Source organism: Anabrus simplex, chromosome 2, assembly GCF_040414725.1.
Source record: "Anabrus simplex isolate iqAnaSimp1 chromosome 2, ASM4041472v1, whole genome shotgun sequence".
NCBI classification, from domain to species: Eukaryota; Metazoa; Arthropoda; class Insecta; order Orthoptera; family Tettigoniidae; genus Anabrus; species Anabrus simplex.
The window spans coordinates 185,226,326-185,248,204 of NC_090266.1; the positions used below are offsets into that span (position 1 = coordinate 185,226,326).

General features: G+C 44.5%; 2 protein-coding genes and 1 non-coding gene across 4 annotated transcripts in view; 2 read left to right on the forward strand and 1 right to left on the reverse strand.

Annotated features, from left to right (window-relative positions):
* Positions 1-21,879, reverse strand: part of LOC136863993 (glutamine amidotransferase-like class 1 domain-containing protein 1) — a 717,178-nt gene that overhangs the window by 457,055 nt on the left and 238,244 nt on the right. The window lies entirely within an intron of this gene.
* bgm (bubblegum) overlaps positions 1-21,879 on the forward strand; it is a 514,443-nt gene that overhangs the window by 12,454 nt on the left and 480,110 nt on the right. The window lies entirely within an intron of this gene.
* On the forward strand, positions 15,117-15,189 carry TRNAV-CAC (transfer RNA valine (anticodon CAC)). Its single transcript has one exon. It is a non-coding gene; the product is annotated as a tRNA-Val (tRNA).

Below are 21,879 nucleotides of genomic sequence, written 5' to 3' on the forward strand. Positions count from 1 at the left end.
CAAAATTAGTTTTGGCAGACTGAAGAACCTCCTTATTCTTATTCTTATTCATATTCTAATTCTTATTCTTAATCTGTTTACCCTCCAGGGTAGGTTTTTCCCTCGTACTCAGCGAGGGATCCCACATCTACCACCTCCAGGGCAGTGCCTCGGAGAGCGAGACTCTGGGTCGGGGATACAATTGGGGAGAAGGACCAGTGCCTCTCCCAGGCAGCCTCACCTGCTATTCTGAACAGGGGCCTTGCGGGGAGATGGGAAGATTGGAGGGATAGACAAGGAAGACGGAAGGAAGCGGCCGTGGCCTGAAGTTAGGTACCATCCCGGCATTTACCTGGAGGAGAAGTGGGAAACCAAGGAAAACCACTTCCAGGATGGCTGAGGTGGGAATCGAACCCACCTATACTCAGTTGACCTCCCGAGGCTGAGTGGACCCCGTTCCAGCTCTCGTACGACGTTTCAAATTTCGTGGTAGAGTCGGGAATCGAACCCTGGCCTCGGGGGGTGGCAGCTTATCACGCGAACCACTATACCACAGAGGCGGACGACTGAAGAAACTAAAAGCTATAAATTACTAACTGGTGTGATATAAGGCAGTTCAGGTTTCGAAACGGTTATTCCAGAGAGACTCAAACCTATGGGATTCCAGCAAGGTATGGCAGATATTTTATTTTCAAGAGGTCAGATGGACTGTATTGCTATTGACGTACCCAAGGATATTGATAGGATAGATCATGGGAGACTGGTGATAAAAATGAGGGCTATGGGACTACACAAAACAGTGATTAAATGGGTTGATAAATATCTGGAAAATTGCCCGTGGCAGAAATGCATCAGAATATTATCCAGTATTACGTGAAGCCTGTGTCGAGAATGAATGATCCCACAGTGATTAATACGGGGTTGTGCAATGCATTATTATTGGACCTTCCTGGTTTATTATACGACGGCTGTAAATAAATTAGTGGCAACGTATTTCTGGCACTCGTAGGAGATCGGGAATGCACATGTAGGATATGGGAGCGGTCAGGTGGCGCTGCTGTTGATGTGTCGTGTGCATTTGACGGGCATCCAGCTGAGAGTGTTGTTGTTGTTGTTGTTGTTGTTGTTGTGTGGCGTTGAAGTGAAGAGTGTCGATTTCACCGCCCTAAAACACGTTTTCCAAAGGTGATCAGCGTTCGTAAATTAAAATCGAGATTATCCGTGGCAAAAATGCATCAGAATGTTATCGAGGGTTGCGTGAAGCCTGTGGCGATAATGAATTACCGAATAGGATGGTTGCACGATGGGTCAAGACGTTTCCCCATGTTGAGACATTTCGTCAGTATGTGCCACAGCGTTTGATGACTGAGAGCAACCTCTACGGATAATTCCCGGACATTACATCGATGGCCTACGGAAACGAGACCATTTACAACGTCAATCTGATCATGAAGAATGGACGGCCGACTTGTGCGGTGCAAATCCGCAGTCTCATTCTGACCCGGATGAAACTGACTAAGAGGAATTTTTCTCCTGATGACTTTTCACCCGTTTACTATCATACCAATGTCCGCTATCAATCCTACAAAACTGTCGGAATTCTTTTCGCAGTCACTCACAATGCTGTAACTTATTTACTACTCTATACAGTATAACATCATCAGCAAAAAGCCTTACCTGTGATTCCAGTTCTGTACTTATATTATGCGTATATACGAGGGCTGTGAATAAGGTAGCGGCAATATTTCATGAACTATCCAAGACAATTGCATTACATTCGTCCAGTGTAGTCACCGGGAAAGTCTATTACCTTTTGTCAAATGTCGGGAAGTCGTTGGCGTTCTCTGTTGTTGACAGCGACGGAGCGACTTACTGCGCGGAGTTCAGATGCCACGTTAGGAAATCGACGGCCTCGGAGGGGTTCCTTCAACTTCGGAAACAGGTCGAAGTCACTCAAACTCATGTCTGGTGAGTACGGAGAGTGTTCCAAGACCTCCCAATGCCACCGTTGCAGCCGTGAACTTGCATTCGGGTGATAGTGAATTCGAACTCCACTGTCGGCAGCCTTGAAGATGGTTTTCCATGGTTTCCCATTTCCACACCAGGCAAATGCGGGGGATATACCTTAATTGAGCCACGGTCGCTTCCTTCCCACTCCTTGCCATTTCCTATCGCATCGTTGCCATACGTCCTATCTGTGTCGGTGCCACGTAAAGCCAATTGTAAAAAAAAATCTCATACATTTTAGATCCGACGAACATACAGTACCGTGTACTCATTCTTTCTTTGAGTGACTGTACATACTTCCACTGTCAACATTATAATTCTCACACATAATTATAACAGGTTATGAGATACACAATGTGAACAAGTCTTAGGAAAATTATCTGATTCTGCGAAGTGGTCTTCTTCATACTCCTTCTACGTTAGACTGAAAGCTTTCAGCCATGTTTGTCATTAGTCATTACAAACGGGTCACCAGCGTAAAACACTCTTGCATGACTTCCGTCAAGGTATGGAGTTCAGGTAGCGTTTCGTTTATAATGAGGAGTAACGGGAGAAGAATACAAACCTTCAGGATTCTCTCTATGAACCATAATATAGTTGTGTATCACTGAAGAAATCTATTCAACATAAATTTTGCGTTCATGATGATATAATGACATGATGTCCTTGCATTCCTCCAAGTGGTGCAGCTCCTTTCAGGAACACACCCAGTAGAGGTAACTTACACGTAACTGTATACCAGTCCCTCTGCCAATCCTAAATACCGTATTTACTCGCGTAATGTCCCCATTTTTTTAACTTTCTTTCGACCTCAAAAACGGGAAGGGAAAATTATGCGAATCTAAATTAACAATGGAAATGAAAAAATAGAACACAATTACCTTACTTAAGTTACGAAATTTATTTAGGCCTAAAATAATACAAAACAATAGAAAATATGTATAACACAATTTTAATACAAAATCGAAGGCAATAATACGTTCCCCAGTAATAATTATACGGAAATCGTCCTCTTTTAATGTCTCGCGAGAATTCGGTGAAGAAAGGAGCCAGATAACTGAAATAAATTAGAATACTGTATTAGGGTAAAATCTGTAAAATTGCCTACGCTAATATGTAATTCACTTCAAAGAAATAGACTTACCATATCATCCACCGTCGCTTTCTTCCGAATTCGTCTGCAGGGAATCACTCCCATTGTCTTCCATCTCCCAGATGCAGTCATCTTCAGTTCCGTCTAGTTCGTTGGAAATGTAAATATTCTTGAAACTTTTCACCATAATGTCTTGGGAAATCAGTCCCCATGCACGAACGATCCACTCACATATTAATTCTAGTGAAGACCTGTTAATCTTCCCGGTAGACGTCAGAATATGAGAACCTCCCGCCATTCATTCAGAATATACCCGCCGCACGTTGTCTTTGAATGGCTTGTTGACGCTTATAGCTAGTTGCTTTACGTCGCACCGACACAGATAGGTCTTATGGCGACGATGGGACAGGGAAGGGCTGGGAGTGGGAAGGAAGCGGCCGTGGCCTTAATTAAGGTACAGCCCCAGCATTTGCCTGGTGTGAAAATGGGAAACCACGGAAAACCATCTTCAGGGCTGCCGACAATGGGGTTCGAGCCTACTATCTCCCGAATACTGGATACTGGCCGCACTTAAGTGACTGCAGCTATCGAGCTCGGTGACGCTTATAGCAAGAGGCTGCAAGGCTGACGTAAAGCCACCTGGAATTATTGCAGCATCCCTCTTCTGGTTGACCATTTCTTGGCGAACATCATCGACAAGAGGGCCATTACTTGGAAAGCATTGCAAATAGCAATTGAGAATGCCCAAAAGCTGTTTTGTTTCACTGTGATTCTACATCTTCCTATAGTCTACAGAGTGGTACCGGTATGTGAAAATATGTGAACGAACTTCCGTATGAAACTCATGTCAGAATAAGGAGCAAATAATGTCCTATAAACACATGTCCAAAAATACTCGGTGAAATCACAAGTTGGGATTTAATACACAGCATAAAATTACATATTATGCCATACCCCAATCTAGCCAGTCACAGTAGGCACTCCAAGTGTACTCATTTGAAGGTTTGTACTCTGCACTAGAGCAGCTGCCTCAGCCCAACTTACGTCACGAGCGGCCGCCCTGCTTTAATCGTATATAACCCGATTATGCAACAGCCCTGAAACGCCACGGCCTACCAAGCGACCGCTGCGCAGCCCGAAGGCCTGCAGATTACGAGGTGTCGTGTGGTCAGCACGACGAATCCTCTCGGCCGTTATTCTTGGCTTTCTAGACTGGGGCCGCCATCTCACTGTCAGATAGCTCCTCAATTGTAATTTCGGAGGCTGAGTAGACCTCAAACCAGACCACAAATGCAGGTAAAATTCCCTGACCTGGCCGGGAATCGAACCCGGGGCCTACGGGTAAGAGACAGGCACACTACCCCTACACCGCGGGGCCGGCCTTTAAGCGTATATGTATGTATGTTCAGTCTTCAGCCCTAAGGCTGGTTGGATCCTCAACAGCTCTGCCATCAGCTGTCATAGATGGCCTAGGCATCACTGAAGAGGCGTACTAGGGAAATGAGGAGTGAGGTAGTTTCCCGTTGCTTTCCTCACCAAGCCAGAAGTTGCTATGACATATCAGTCTGCCAAGCCCACTGAAATGCATGCACCAACCGACCCTATGAGCAACATTTTCATACCATTCATAGCAGGGACTGGCTGCAGAAGGAATGGCATTACTAGCATCGCTCATACCTCAGTCACTTTCATATTGTCAAAGCCAAGGATAAGACTGAGACAGATCAATGAAAGTAACAAAATTGCTCTAGCCCATACCAGAAGACATAGTGCACTGTAAACACTACGTCCTGCCAGCAAAGGCATTAAGCGTATATACAATCTTATATTAAATCTTACCTTATAAAAGTACCTGGAAGTTTCATCCTTCATAATGAGGGACTTCATAAACACCATTAGGATTTTATGCACATCAATAGCGAGAGTTATGACTGTTCACACAACCATTAAGATGAAACCAGGCCTCATCCGAAAAGAACACAGGCTATCGGTCGAATGAACGATCATTCTATAATGCAAGATACCACTCACAATGTCTCACTCTTTTGGCTGGATCAGCAGGTTTTAAACAATGGGCCCGTGTAAACCTGTACGGTTTGAAGGTCTGTGTGCAGAAGAAACCAAAACCTCTACTTGTGCTAATTTTGTGATTTATTCGGTGACCGTGCAAGATTCGCACCAATGTTATCTAGCTTTTCCTCTGTTAAAACTGTTCGTGTGCGCGGATGTTTTTTATTGAGCATTGAACCAGTAGCTTGAAATTTACAATTACGTGAATGTGTGCTCATGAAGGTGGCACATCACCAGGAAATTGCTGAACAAATGCATCGCTTCCCCGTCGAGACGACTCGCACTTAAAATAAATGTTAACATACGAAGATACGGTTTTGCAATGATAACTGTCTCACCAAGTTAACAGCTGAGATTCAGGCTGACTATTGATGCTAGGTCGAACACGTGCAGGCTGCTTGCAAGGTCAAGAACTATGCGCACGCCTCCCATAAAGCTGCTTAGGTCTCGGAGAGTAGAAACGCCGCTGGACGGTCTGGTTTTATAAGAGATACTCTATGTTCTATACATTGTTATAACCGAGTGGGGTGGCCACATGTATTAACGCTCTGCAGCTATAGAGCAAAGCTTTGCATGCAGGAGACGCATGGATTCGAACCCCACCGTCGGCTCTCCTGAGAATGATTTTCTGTGGTTTCCCATTTTCACTTCTAGGCAAATGCCGGGACAGTCCCTCTTCATTTGGCACAGCCGAATCCTCCCATCTCCTTACCCAATTTCATTCACCACCATTCATTACATCTTCATTAGCTCCTCAACTGAGATGGGCGCCAGGAAAGGCATCTGACCGTAAAACACGCCATATACATTTATTTCACCTAATCCCCGACCCCGTAGCAGGAAGCTGGTCCAGGGGGTAGGCAGGCATTGTTCCCGAGTCCTGCATCAGATACCACGACACTTTGCACAAACACCACAGGTAACAGCACCATCCATTAAGGAAGTTCTTTCTTGTGATTAGTAACTCACCACACGTGCACGGACCTGACTACAAGCAACGTGCTGTGAAGACACATATTGGCTGGTTTTGTTGCACACAAGCCAGTCTGACGCTGGGAATGGTACTGATAGATAACTATCTTAGAAGACATCCATTCCGGATGTGTCATGGGAGGTTCACTCTTCATATAGACATATATGACGTCTTTGAAATGACATTTCTTCTTTTAATTAAGATTTTTTTACAATTTGTTTTACGTCGCACCGGCACAGATAGGTCTTATGGTGACGATGGGATAGGCCTAGGGGTGGGAAGGAAGCGGCCGTGGCCTTGATTAAGGTACAGCTCCAATATTTGCCTGGTGTGAAAATGGAAAAACATGGAAAAAACCATCTTCAGGGCTACCGACAGTGGGGCTCGAACCCACTATCTCCCGTATTTAGGTTTTCCACATGAACTACACATGGATTCGTTCCATGTTTGCTTATTTCAACAATTTCAGTTTTATTCCTAGCACGGTCGGTATTCTCGAAAATGCTGCCCCATCGAATGCCACTTTAATTTTCGCTCTGTTCCTTAAAGAGTTATTGGATTCCAATGGAAGTGGAACTTCGTCAGCAAATATTAGGGCACTTACAAGAAACCCATCCCACTTCAAGATTGGAAAAACCGTGCTCGATAGCTGCAGTCGCTTAAGTGCGGCCGGTATCCACTATTCGGGAGATAGTGGGTTCGAACCCTACTGTCGGCAGCCCTGAAGGTGGTTTTCCGCGGTTTCCCATTTTCACACCAGGCAAATGCTGGGGCTGTACCTTAATTAAGGTCACGGCCGCTTCCTTCCCACTCCTAGCCCCTTCCTGTCCCATCGTCGCCATAAGACCTATCTGTGTTGGAGCGACGTAAAGCAACTTGTAAAAAAAAAAAAAAAAAAAAAAATAGGCGATGTGATAGCCGAGTGGCATAATCAATGGCTTCTCACTAAGTTGGGTGTGGTTCGAACCACGTCCCATATGTATGGGATTTGAAATATTAAAAAAACGTCCCCATGGTTTGGATTCCATGTGAAACTAGGCATCCTTTGATTATAATAACGATATGGACGGTCGCATAAAACTACAAGGTTGCTTCACTTTAAGACTGGGAAGGCACAGTATTGTTGACATACAATAGCTCAAAGCGCCACCCAACATCTAGTTAACATGCGCAATATTAGTTGCTAATGGAAATATTTGTCCACAGGAGAACTATGGAAATATTATCTCTGGATGATGTGAAGAACATCTGCCTCTAAATTAGAACATAATCTTTATGACGTAGATAACTTCTTCTGTGATTCAGAGGAAGAGTGTCGGTGTCCGGATCCCAAGATTGCGGGTTCAAACCCAATAGAGATAGATGGATATTTGAAGGGCGGAATGAAGTCTGTTCGACACTTAATGCCGTAATAGATCTCTAGTGATAAATTTGGTATTTACCCGACAAAATTAATTTAAAATTCAGGCACAGGTCATCCAAGAGAGACAATTAAACTGTCTAAATGAGGTCAAATCAAAATACATGCACACGATAACTGAGGCCATACGATTATTATTATCTTTCTTTCTTTCTTAATCAGCTTACCCTCGGACTCAGCGAGGGATCCCACCTCTACCGCCTCAAGGGCAGTGTCCTGGAGCGTGAGACTTTAGGTCGGGGGGATACAGTTGGGGAGAAGGACCAGTATCTCGCCCAGGCAGCTTCACCTGCTATGCTGAACAGGGGCCTTGTGGGGGATGGGAAGATTGGAATGTATAGACAAGGAAGAGGGAAGGAAGCGGCCGTGGCCTTAAGTTAGGTACCATCCCGGCATTTGCCTGGAGAAGAAGTGGGAAACCACGGAAACACTTCATGGATGGCTGAGGTGGGAATCGAACCCTCCCGCCCTCTACTCACTTGACCTCCCGAGGCTGAGAGGACCCCGTTCCAGCCCTCGTGCCACTTTTGAAATTTCGTGTCAGATCCGGAAATCGAACCCACCAACTTGAGCTCACCAACCTGCACCATGAGCAGCGAATGAGTCACTGAGTGATTACGAAATTTCACTCCGGATAATTCGTTCGGTGTGGTAAGCCATTCGGAACGATAAGGTGGGTAACCACTCTCGACGTACGGTATTAAATATCCAAAATGAAACAAAAAAACTCAAGGCGCTACTGCCCTGACGTATCTTGGCCTACCAAAGGCCCGAAGGCGTGCAGATTACGAGGTGACTCATGGGTGGTGCGACGAATCCTCTCGGCCGTTATTCTTTGTTTTCTAGACCGAGGTCGCCATCTCACTGCCAGATAGCTCCTCAATTTGCTTAACGTCGCACAGACAGAGACAGGACTTATGGCGACGAAGTGTTAGGTAAGGCAGGGAGTGGGAAGGAAGTGACCGTGGCGTTAATTAAGGTACAGCTCCAGCATTTGCCTGGTGTGAAAATGGGAAACCATGGATAACCATCTTCAGGGCTGCCGACAGTGGGGTTCGAACACACTATCTCCCGAATGCAAGCTCACAGCTGCGCGCCCCTAACCGCACGGCGAACTCGCTCGGTGCTCCTCAATTGCAATCACGTAGGTTGAGTGGAATTCAAACCAGCCCTCAGGTCAAGGTGAAAATCCTAACCTGGCCAGGAATCGAACCGTGGTCTCCGCGTGAGGGGCAGGCACGCTACCCCTAGACCGCGGAGCCGGCATTGAATCACCACGCTGTACAAATAGCGTGTGTGTCCGAAGGAATTCGCTTTTGATTTGTACGGAATAAACCTTCATGATCATTGCAGTTGTTCGTTCTTCATCCACTATTCAGGCAGCTGCTTTAATTGATTTGTGAACTCGAACGATGACCTCTTTATGAAATGTACGGTATCTCTTATAGATCATCTTCCTATTCAGAAGCTGATAATTTTCGCGCCTTCCAAAGCTAAATTTTCCATTGAAAATGCGGTATTCAGTATTTTAGAAGAATCCTGACTCTTGCAGACACCAGAGGTGCTCTTCAAATACTAGAACGCCCGCGCTGAAACCATCAACCAAACCCCATGGCGCAACAGCCCCGGAGGGCCATAGCCTACCAACCGTCCGCTGCTCAACTCGAAGGCCTGCAGATTATGAGGTGTCTTGTGGTCAGCACGACGAATCCTCTCAGCCGTTATTCTTGGCTCTCTGGACCGGGGCCGCTATTTCACCATCAGACGGCTGCTCAATTGTAATCACGTAGGCTGAGTGGACATCGAACCAGCCCTCAGATACAGGTAAAAAATCCTGACCGCCGGGAATCGAACCCGGGGCCTCCGGGTAAGAGGCAGGCACGCTACACCTTCACCACCGGAGCGGTCCGTACTGAAACACGCGAACTAATAAATACGTGTTAGATATAGTGAATAGTATTTTAAAGCCATGAAAGGCAGTGAAACGGTGCAGATTATGAGGCTTAAAAGTTGTGTAGACATTATGAATAACGACACGGTAGATTAGATTGCTAAACAAAGTGGAACTCGGGGTCAATTTTACGTCGGAAATTATGAAAGGCAAACATGATGTCACTTTTCAGCCACCATTCCACAGAAACCATGGTATCTCTCACCAGACACATGTATCATTATCGTCAGAATGAGACATGGTCATGGTTGTTACCCACGTCACTTACACAGGATTGGAGTCCTTGAATCACCATATTTCACTGCTGGCCCTGGCGAGATAGCTGACTTGAATCTACTATTTAAATGCAGAAGGTTCACTCAGCATCAGACAAGGATGTATGAAGCGCTCTGCAAACAAAACACCCTATTATCAACGCGCCGTAATATTATGCCTTCAAAGTGTCCAGACATAATCAATTTTTTGTTCGGAGTTAATACAGTGTGTCCTAAAAATAACTGTGCTGTGCAGTCTAGTATAAAATTTAGGAATAACATGGTGGATTCATCTGTCTGGATACGTTAACAGTCACAACACTCTGGAACAATCCTCACGAGTAGAAGGAAATGCCTCCACTACACGATCGGAAGATCGTGTTATGGTGTGCCTTAAAGTCGGCCGCGTGTTGTTGGGCCAATTGTTTTCCACGATATCATCAACGTAGAACGTTACCGTACTGAAAATCTGAAAACTTTCATGGCCTAACTCATTGAGCGTGATATTCAAGAGGGCTGGTTCCAACAGTAAAGGAACTGCATTCAGCAGGAAGTGTTCAACAATATCCAGCGCCATGTGCAGACGTATCAGCAGGCTGCAGGAGGACATTTCCAACATCTCCGGTCGTAAGTAAACTTACCACTTCAAATTTCAAATGTGAAAAATCTACGCCAGAGCTACCTTTTGGACACACTGTATAACTGTTTAAACATATCTGCTCTGCTAATTAATTTTGAAGTTACTAAAATAGTCTCATTTTCATCCCTTGAAAGCAGGCAAAAAAGAAAAGAGACAACTTCCCATTATTCTTCTGTGTATGAAGTTTCAATATTATGTCTGCGAAGTGGAACGATACTTGCAATATTGTGATTTTCCGGTCTCCAAGTGAGATAGGTTTCCCGACAGATGTTTTCTATGATTTAAAAAGTAAGATATAAGTAATGAACTCCATTCTACGAAACACCATAATGTTCGGGGGCATGCTAGCTAAGATACATTGTTATATTAATTCTCAACAGGTTGGCAGCTTTTCGAAACCTGACCAATGCACACGGGATTTTTTAAACGAAAATTCACATTCCTGTGGTTCGTTTTCAGCATTAAACTGTAGGACCATGGCTGTGATCACAGTATCGACAATCACATAAGGATGAAGATGACGATGGTGATGGTGATAATGATTATTAATAATAATAATGTTGTGCTTACGCACTGCTATCTACTTTTTCGGTTGCCAGAGACATCTAGATACCAGAATATTGTCTCATAGGAGTTATTTTACGTGCCGGCAAGTCTACCGTTTGAGGCAATCATAAGAGTTACTTTACGTGCCGGTAAGTCTACCGTTTGAGGCAATCGACAAGTGGTCCTAACATCCAGAATGTCGGCCTCTACATTATTATTATTATTATTATTATTATTATTATTATTATAGCTCAGGCAGAAGAGTGCTGGCCTTCTGAGCTCAAGTAGGCGGGCTCAATCCCGGCTCAGTCCAGTGGTATTTGAAGGTGCTCAAATACGTCAACCTCGTGTCGGTAGATTTACTGGCACGTAAAAGTACTCATGCGGGACAACGTTCTGGCATCTCGGCGTCTCCAAAACCAGTAAAAGTAGTTAGTGGGACGTAACTATATTATTATTATTATTATTATTATTATTATTATTATTATTATTATTATTATTATTATTATTTATACTACTGAAAGACGAAGGATGCACTACATACAGAGTGTTCCCAAACATGTGGGAAGTAATCGCGGGTAGGATCGTGGTGTACCCCCAAAACAACAAAAATTCCCTACGGTCGATCGTTTACCAGTTACAGACTTTCCAATTTGGTCATTAACCTAATGAGGAATTCCTTATAATGAGGCTACAATGTCGCAATCTGGACATCAGTTGAGGAAACATCTTCAGCATCAAGCCTTTGTTTCATGGAGTCACCTCCCCAATAATCCTTTTTACAAGGATGACCCGTCGAGCAATTCCTGAATGAACAATAGGCAAAGTATGTCTTCTTCGGAATGGACAATTGAGGTAAAAATGTCATGTAACACAGCAGCGGTAGGATCTGTTCCAGGAAGAACATGTACACGCATGCACAGAAATAGCAACCCGACATAAACAATCAACACTGCTCCCCACCAGTACTGAATAGCAGGGGAGGGAGTGAAGGGGTGGTCTTGAAGGCCAATCCAGTACCGAAAAGGAGGGGAAGGGAGTGAACTATTAGTGCTGAAGGGACAGTGTGTGTATTGTTATACATCAGCCACTGTGCTCATTTCATTATTGTAGCGGGCTGCCTACCTGCAGTAATGCGGTAAGCGAGGAGGTAGGGGGGGGGGGGGAGGCGCCATGCTTTGTTTATATCGGGACGCGATTTCTGTACATGCGTGTACTACTACTCGCTGTCGTTCCCATAACGTGAAACGCTCGGCCATGTCTTAGCATATTGTTCAAAAGGCGAACGAATGAGGAACACTCGACATCACGTTCTTCGATCTCGAATTGCAGAGGCTTTAAAAAATGCGAAGTAGGGGGTATATGAAGAGGTCCATTACTTGGTGGAGGAAAGCAGCAATTGTAGCTCTTAATTGACCATTGAAGCGAGCAATGATTTTGGACCGCACAATTCGACTTGAGAAGGGTGTTCAACAGGCTACAGAAACTGATAACGAGAAGCAGGCCATCTATCTTCATGTATTTCTCACCTGAGAGAGATATAACGCAAATGATAATACCTATATAGGAAGTAAGAGGTTTGATTAAGGTGTTGACGAGCAGCATATGAAAATTGGGCTGGAGACAGATCATGTTGAAACACACATGCGTTACGGTACATGCAGTCTACGATAATCGGCTTTGGCATATGACGTACGACTGAGCCGCTTCCAGACCAGGGTCCCAAAAGCTCTCTGTGAAGTGTCGGCTGAGTGGTTAATTACACGATCGCGTCTTGTTCCCAGTGTTGTAGCCTCAAATCCCAGAGTCGTCCATTAGTATTTAAGAGTGCTTTAATGTGAGAAATCCGTGCCTGTAGATTTAAGGGCATCTTAAAGAATTGTTTCCAAGGCAAAATATCGACACCATGGAGCCTTTTAAAAGCGAAAGCGATAGGGTCTAATAGTGAAGGAAGTTTTGCTCGGATAAGGAATTCTTCCACATCTCTTTACACGGCCTTTTGGAGTTACGCATTCATAAATACCAACCGTCTGGACTAGGATTCGATATCGCAGTCTTGAACACTAGTAGTACCTTAACTTACGACACTTCTTTGTCTATAATGGGTAAAGGAGGGAAAATATCATTATAAGTAGAAAACGTAAATTTTCTCTTGGTCTCGAGGAAGGACAAAGTGGCTGGTCACGGTGGACTGGACAGGAAAGATAACAGTGAGCTAATTGTTTTTTCGCAGGCTTGTGTAGCTGTAAGTTTCCGTTCGATAGTTGGAGGGTTCGAGTTCCACCGTCGATAGTCCTGAAGTTGTTTTTCCATGATTCCCCAAATTTACATCAGGCAAACTCTGAGGCTGTAACTTGAACGAGGCCATATCTGCTATCCTCCTAGTTTCAGCCCTTTCCTTTCTCAGCGTCATGACGTCTAATACTTCGAAAAAAGTGAAAAAAGAAAAAAAAGTGGCATAAGCAGATTCAGTTAGGATACCGTGGTCTCTAAATATATTTCAGTTGTTGTGAGAGCATCGCTTAACTAATAGTTAACTTTCCTGTGGGTATTACTTGCCAGGTGCAACCCTTCTAAGGCAGATCCTCGACGAGGAAAGAAACTGCATTTTATTGTATTGTGTTATGTATGGTGTATGAGTTTGCAGTAACGTTGCGCCAGGCACAAACCCCCTGTATCCGAGCCAAGGAAATTAACCTTTTAAGATTAAAATCTCTTGACCTGGCCGGAATCGAACCCGGGGCACTGAAGGGTCAAGGCCAAGACGCTAACCACTCAGCCATGGATCAAGACTTTCTCTTGACTGACGAAGGATGATCGGTTTCGACATCCTCAAAGTACGAAGTACTCTACGAGCATAAAGTAATGAAAGGAAGAGTTGATTAACAAGTGTTGATTTGAGAAGTGTGAAAATGCCAGAGATTTCCTATGGGTCTTGGACAGGACACTGATCTAAGATTTGGTATCATAATTCAGATAACTAAATTCAAAATCGTGACTATGAAAACTAAGGCGACGTCTGAAACACTCTCATGTTTGTGTGTGTTTGGATTGTATTTCAACTTATTTGTATTAGTGATAGCACTAGCGAATACCAGTGGCTGAAATTTATTTTTAATAACAACGAAACATGGTAGAAGCGTATGATGTTCCAGTGGAGTACGTTGACTTTGTTTCGTTGAAATAAACTGATAAATTTTAAGAGAATAGCTTCAATTATCTCGGATAACATCAGAATTTCCTGGAATAAAGTACTGTGATCTGAATAATTATTTCAAGATGGTCACCACCAAACCAATGAGGCGCAATGTGAAGCAAACGTAGTGTTGTATAACAAAGAATGTTTGCTCATGTTCTAATTTTAAATTGTCCGTAATGCTGAGGGCGGCTGATGTTCCAAACGAGGTTTATTTTTACAATTGGCTTTACGTCGCACCGACACAAGGCAGGTGTTATGGCGACGACGGGACAGGAAAGGGCATAGGAAAAAGAAGGAAGCGACCGTGGCCTTAATTAATGTACAGCCCCAGCATTTGCCTGGTGTGAAAATGGGAAACCACGGAAAACCATCTTCAGAGCTGCTAACAGTGAGGTTCGCACCCACTATATCCCGGATGCAAGCTCATAGTTGCGCGCTCCTAACAGCACGGCCAACTCGCTCCGTTAACGAGATGTACCAAGAGGGGTATCAAGAGAGTTTGCGAGGGAAGTAACCTTCCTCCTGAAGTGTGTATGTAAAGATGAAGTGTATTGTATTGGTTATCACGTGCGCATCACACGCGCAAAGTCGCCTCTTCGATCCCGGGCGGAAACAGTTTACTACTTTCATTTATCCATTTTGCACCTAAACCTACTACTGATCTGCATTTAGGGCAGTCACCCAGGTGGCAGATTCCCTATCAGTTCATTTTCAACACCGTAGATATGAAACCGTCTCACGGCATACGTGTTTCGATACCGTTCATAAGTGACCATAGGGATGGTGAGATTCGTTTGCAAATAATTCAGCTTGCATGAAATCATGAACAAAATTCCTGTCGTATCATTGTCTAGTTAGCGACGAAATGCATACTGTCGAATCTACCATACTTGCAACCTAACTGCTCTGACGTCATAGCCGTGCCGTCTCTCCTGTAGTACTAGGTTTGTTACTATACGCTGCGCTGCGAGAACGAGCTAACGTGTTTCCGTAGTGTAGTGGTTATCACGTGCGCCTCACACGCGCAAGGTCCTCGGTTCGATCCCGGGCGGAAACAGTTTTCAACGTTTTATTTTTCCATTGTATACTTAAGCCGTTTTTCACCTATTGTTGCCAACAAATGTTTATAATTTTTTGTTACCAAATACTTTTAGCAACAGATGTTGAAGAGTTCTCGTAATATGATGAGTGATGAACCTGTAAAGGAAATAAGCCGTACATGGGAATGCCGAAACTGGATTCATCTTGTTGAAGAACTTGTTCATATTTGACGTTCCTATCCGACGGACCGAGATTGTAAGTAGATGTTGATATCTTCCTTTCTTTCTTAATCTGTTTACCCTCCAGGCTTAATCTTTTCCCTCGGACTTAGCGAGGGATCCCACTTCTACCGCCTCAAGGGCAGTGTCCTGGAGCGCGAGACATTGGGTCGGGGGATAAATATGGGGAGGAGGACCAGTACCTCGCCCAGGCGGCCTCACCTGCTGTGCTGAAGAGGGACATTGTGGGGGATGGGAAGATTTCAAAGGATAGACAAAGAAGAGAAAAAGGAAGAGGCCGTGGCCTTAAGTTAGGTACCATCCCGGCATTTGCCTGGAGGAGAAGTGGGAAACCACGGAAAACCACTTCGAGGATGGCTGAGGTGGGAATCGAATCCACATCTACTCAGTTCACCTCCCGAGGCTGAGTGGACCCCGTACCACTTTTCAAATTTCGTAGCAGAGCCGGCAATCGAATCCGGGCCTCCGGGGGAGGCAGCTATTCACGCTAACCACTACACCACAGAGGCGGACGATGTGGAAATCTAATACATAATAATGATAAACATAATATTAGAACGAATTATCCCACATCTCTACTGTTTATGTCGGTAAATTAAATACTGTACTTCGTTGCAGCAATTTCATCCACATTTAGAACGGCCATCCTCAGCAACTGACTTCCAAGACAGGTGCATTTGTTGCTTTAAGACCCATTCAAACATTGTAGTTGCAAAGGTAATAACTTCTTCCTGAATTCCGGAGTGGAATATCTTAATCACACGTCATCTAAGTTTAAAATGTGCGCCCGAGGTATTTTGCAGCCAACTTAGAACAAAAAGGTTGTTTTCTTTTGGCTAGTGGTTTAACGTCGCACTAACACATCGAAGGTTTTCAGCGACGTAAGAATGTGAAAGGGTTAGGATTGTGAAGAAAGCAACCGTGACATTAAGGCACAGTTCCAGAATTTTCTTGGTGTGAAAGTGGGAAACCACGGAAAACCATCTCCAGGACTGCCGACGGTGGGATTCGAATTCACCATCTTCCGAATTCATGCTCACAACTACGCGATACTAACCGCAGGACCAACTCGCTCGGTCAAATGGTTTTATAAAGATCTTTGTGCCGACTTTAATTTCCCCCATGGGCCGATGCCCTTCGATGTTAGGCCCCTTAAAACAACAAGCATCATCATCATCATCATCAATTTCCCCCTTCATAAGAAATAAAAACATAGTTACTTTTATTAAAATATGTTTTTCTAACCATAGATAATGCAGGCAACGGATACGAAATATTAGATATTCCTGGCCCGGGAGTCGGTTCCTAAGGACGGGTATCGAAAGAGCCTTTAGAAGCGTTTTAACAGGATAATTAATTTCTTTCTTTCTTTTTTTAATCTGCTTACCCTCCAGGGTTGGTTTTTTCCCCGGATTCAGCGGGGATCCCACCTCTACCACCTCAAGGGCAGTGTCTTGGAGCTGCAGACTCTGGGTCGGGGGATACAACTGGGGAGGATGACCAGTACCTCACCCAGGTGGCCTCAGCTGCTATGCTGAACAGGGGCCTGGCGCGGGGGGGGGGGGGGAGATTGGAAGCGATAGACAAGGAAGAGGGAAGGAAGCGGCCGTGGCCTTAAGTAAGGTACCATCCCGGCATTTGCCTGGAGGAGAAGTGGGAAACCACGGAAAACCACTTCCAGGATGGCTGAGGTTGGAATCGAACCCACCTCTACTCAATTGACCTCCCGAGGCTGAGTGGACCCTGTTCCAGCCCTCGTACCACTTTTCAAATTTCGTGGCAGAGCCGGGAATCGAACCCGGGCCTCCGGAGGTGGCAGCTAATCAAACTAACCACTACACCACAGAGGCGGGCGATAATTAATTTACCGACAAAAAACAGTTGTGAAGACAGATAATTAATTACGTACTAAGTTCTAATATTTCTCGGTCTAGAAAGTCAAGAATAACGCCGAGAGGATTCGTCGTGCTGACCACATGACACCTCGTAATCTGCAGGCCTTCGGGCTGAGCAGCGGTCGCTTGGTCGGCCAAGGTCCTTCAAGGGCTGTCGTGCCATGGGTAAGTTCTAACATTTTGTCCCAGGCGTGCCAAGGTACGGTATGCAATGGCCTTGAACCCCTTGATAAAACTTTTGTTTTAGGATGACTACATAACAAAGATCTTCATTTTAAATTTAAGTGACATGTGTTGTTTAAGAATTTTTGCACAAAAGTTCAAGTAAAATAATAAAAAACTGGAATTTAGGCTATATTATAGTTTTCAATAGTCCGAGTCCTTGGCTGACAGAGCGAGTTGGCTGCGCGATTCACGACACACAGCTATAAACTTACATTGGGGAAATAATGGGTTCAAACCTCACTGTCGGCAGCCCTGAATATGGTTTCTCGCACCATGAAAACGCCGAGGCTCTATCTCAATTAGGCAGAGACCAGTTCCTGTCTTTTCCTAGTCTTGCCCTATCCTATCGTCGCCATAAGATCTGTCGGAGTCGGTGCGACGTAAAACCAATGGCTAATAAAAATCTTCCTTTGCTGAACGGTCAGCATTGTGGTGTTTGATTCAAAGGGCCTCGGGTTCACTTCCCGGCCTGACCGGAGATTTCAGCCTATCTGGCTAATTCCTGCAGCTCGGGGACTGGGTATTTGTTTTCGCCTTAATACTCATCCTCCTTTACATATAACACATAATTTACCACCAAAAAGAAAGCAAAGCAAGTCATCTCCGTACAGGCCATGAAGGCCCTTGGAGGGGTGGAAGGTAAAGGCTTCCACTATCCGCAACCTCGGCACTTTATGGGGTAGAGTGGTTAGCTCTACGCCCGGCGCTTTTGCCCCCAGGAATCCACCTGCTACTCATTTTGGGTGTAGGCTGAGTGAACCTCAGGACCATATGTACCTCCGGAAGTGGAAATCTCGTTTCTTAAATTTTACGACTTCCTAACGGGGATCCGAACCGTTCTTCCGGGCGAACCGAGCATACCTTTACCGCCTCGGCCAGGCAGCCCCTCATCATATACCACCAGCGACATAGAAACATGCAATACAGAATGCATGCCTCTTAGTAGGGGGTTGGCGTTAGGGAGGACATCCAGCCGTGGAACTGGGTTCAATTCTCACAGACTGCCGACAGCAAGTAATTGTGAAACGGCTGGAAAGAATATTTTCTTTCCAGGAATGTTCAAGGACATGTACGGTACACTCTATGGAGGTGAGCTGTGTAGGGGTGTTGTCGGTGGGTACAGGGGTAGGCTTAGTTAGGCCTACTGTAAATTGCACTTCTTAGGAATGGGAAGGAAGCGGCCATGGCCTTCAGAAAATGTACCATCCGGTGTTTGCTTGGAGTTGAAAAATGAGAACCCACGGAAAATCCATTTTGAAAATGGCAGACAGGAGATTCGAACCCTCCTGTCTCCCGAGTACAAAGCTAGCAGTCATAACTAGCCGTGCCACAACGCACTGAGCTCACCTCTTCGGAGAAGAAGATGCTGTATGGGTAACAGGATTGTAACGTAAGGTCTATGGTCCAAGTCGCTATGTGAATTACAAGTCTACGGCCCGGTTGTATAAAACATTTGATCTGAGTTTAGCGAGGAAAAATGGCTGCCAGTCAAGTTGAACTTCGATTTTCCGTTGTATAAACGCTAATCTAAGATCATCTCGTCTCGATCTAAGTTCAGATTCGACTGCCGAATATTCGTCGGTTAATCTCCTTGAACCTAGATCATTATCATTCATATTAAACATTGAACTAGACCTGAAGACTTGAGAAGTGTTTCCTTGTATCGTATCTGCGTAAGAATACCGTACCTTAATAATATCGAGGTGAGTTACAAATATCTTGAATGTTAGTAGTTAAATAATATTGCTAAAGATCGCTCGATTTTTTCAGAAGTGAGGTTATGTGAATATCATATAAACAATAGCCTGCTGCAATACCAACACCTTGTTGCTACTTAGTTTTATGATACTGCTTCAATAATTAATTATTTTAAATTATATTTCAAGTTTACAAAACAAAGCAATTGCGTAATATACAGTATATATTTTCTTTAGCAGGGATGTCAGATTATTCCGACTTTTCGTCTGCTGAAGAAGAGTTGATTTTACGACGAGCTCCTCGCGTCTTTCGGCACAGACGGAATCTGATGAGTGAAATGAGTGATCATGTTCAAAGTGAGATTTCATTTATCGAAAAATGTTGTGGAACGACTGGAAGTAAAGTTAAGGGACACACTACAAAATCCTACTCAAAGAAATTATCCCCTGTCACCCATGTGTATGTTACTGGATGTTTTCAAATGGTTGTTGGAGATGTTACATTGACAAGTCAACGGCTTTCTCTTTCAACTTTGATGTCACCATATCGTTTCTTTTATTTTCTATTATATGTTTGTACCTTGATAGTGTTCGATTTGTTGGCTGAACGGTCAGCGAACTGGCCTTCGGTTCGGAGGGTCCCGGGTTCGATTCCCGGCCGGGTCGGGGATTTTAACCTTCATTGGTTAATTCCAATGGCCCGGGGGCTGGGTGTTTGTTCCGTCCCAACATCCCTGCAACTCACATACCACACATAACACTATCCTCCACCACAATAACACACAGTTACCTACACATGGCAGATGCCGCCCACCCTCATCGGAGGGTCTGCCACACAAGGGCTGCACTCGGCTAGAAATAGCCACACGAAATTAAATTATTATTACCTTGATAGTACAATAATCCACCAGATCGTCCTTTTTCTTTCGGTGTGAAATTCGCAGAACGCTCCTTTGAAGTTCCTTCCATGTTTACTTCGCGAGATTACAATATTATCTTCTTCTCCTCCTTCGACAGTCACGGCAATTTCGTATTTCATTTGTTGACAGTCACGGCCAGGTCAATCCCACCATTTAAGTATTATCCAACGGGCCGAGCTATTTCGTATTTCATTTTTTTGGGGTGTTGCCACGTCTACTTTTTTGAACTCAGATTACATTTGGACTAAACATGTGTAAACCGAGTTCAGTTTTATACAACGTGATGAAGTCGTAATCTCAGTTCATTTTCAGAACTAAGTTCTTAATAGATCTCCAGTTAGATGTCTTTATACAACCGGGCCGTAAAGTTTCTAATGAAGCATTGCGGATGTATTTAGTATTACAGCTAATAAAAGATGTACTCTTACAATGTTATGATTTTCTCCGCATACGGAAATTGCTTAGAGGTAATTATTACTATTATTTGATCCGTTCACCGTCCAGGGTTTGTTTTCCCCACGTTTTCAGCGAGGGATCCCACCTCTACCGCCTCAAAGACAGTGTCCTAGAGCGTGAGACATTTGGTAGGGATACAACTGGCGAGTAGGACCAGTACCTCGCCCAGGCCGCCTCACCTGCATGATGAACAACGGCCTTGTGGAGTAAGAGAAGACTGGAAGAGATAGACAAGGGAGACGGAAGGAAACGGCCGTGGCCTTAACTTAGGTACCATTCTGGCATTTACCTGGAGAAGAAGTCGGAAACCACGGAAAACCACTTCAAGGATGGCTCAGGCGGGAATCGAACTCCCTCTACTCAGTTGACCTCCGGAAGCTGAGTGGTCCCCGCTTCAGTCCTCTTTCACCTTTGAAATTTTGTGGCAGAGTCGGGAATCGAACCCGGGCCTTCGGGAGTGGCAGCTAATCACACTAACCACTACACCACAGAGGTAATACGCGTCACAATAGTGTAAACATTTTCAAAGAACTTCCAGGATGGTCTAATAAGTATCTAAAACTAGCTCAATATAGGTTTTATCACTGTAAAATGCATAAGGGTCCTAAATTCACTATTGTACCTTATTTCCATAGTACTGAATTTCGAAACAGTTCCCAAGAAAGACCTATTTATGGAATACAGCTGTGTATTTCTTTTATTATAGGGCAATGCGCTTGCTTCCCAATTGTAAATACATGAACCTGTAGAGACAGTACAACAACCCTGGACCTCAGACGGATATCATATACACTTACAAGGAAACTGTTCTTTTCGGACCAGACAGGTTTCAAAGAAATTTGGGTGAATGATCGATTAACATTTTGCCGTAAAATTACCGATAGGGTTATAATTAATTGCTAAAACATAGCTGGGCGGCTGAGAACAGTTAGCTTTAATGACGTTGAATGAACTTGCATATGACTAGTTCCACGGTTAAGTGGTTAGCGAAGCTGTCAGCTTGCATTCGGGAAACAGTGGGTTCGAACCCCACTGTCCGTAGCCCTGAAGATTGTCTACCATTTTCACACCAGGCAAATGTTTGGGCTGCACCTTAATTACTGTAAGGTCACGGCCACTTCCTTCCCATTCGTAGCCCTTTCCTATCCCATCGTCGTAGTAAGACCTATCTGTGTCGGTGCGATATAAAGCAAAATTGTAAAAATAAAAATAAAAAGTGGTTAGCGAGCTGGCCTTTGAACCAAGGGGTCGCGGATTCGATTTCCGGCCGGGTC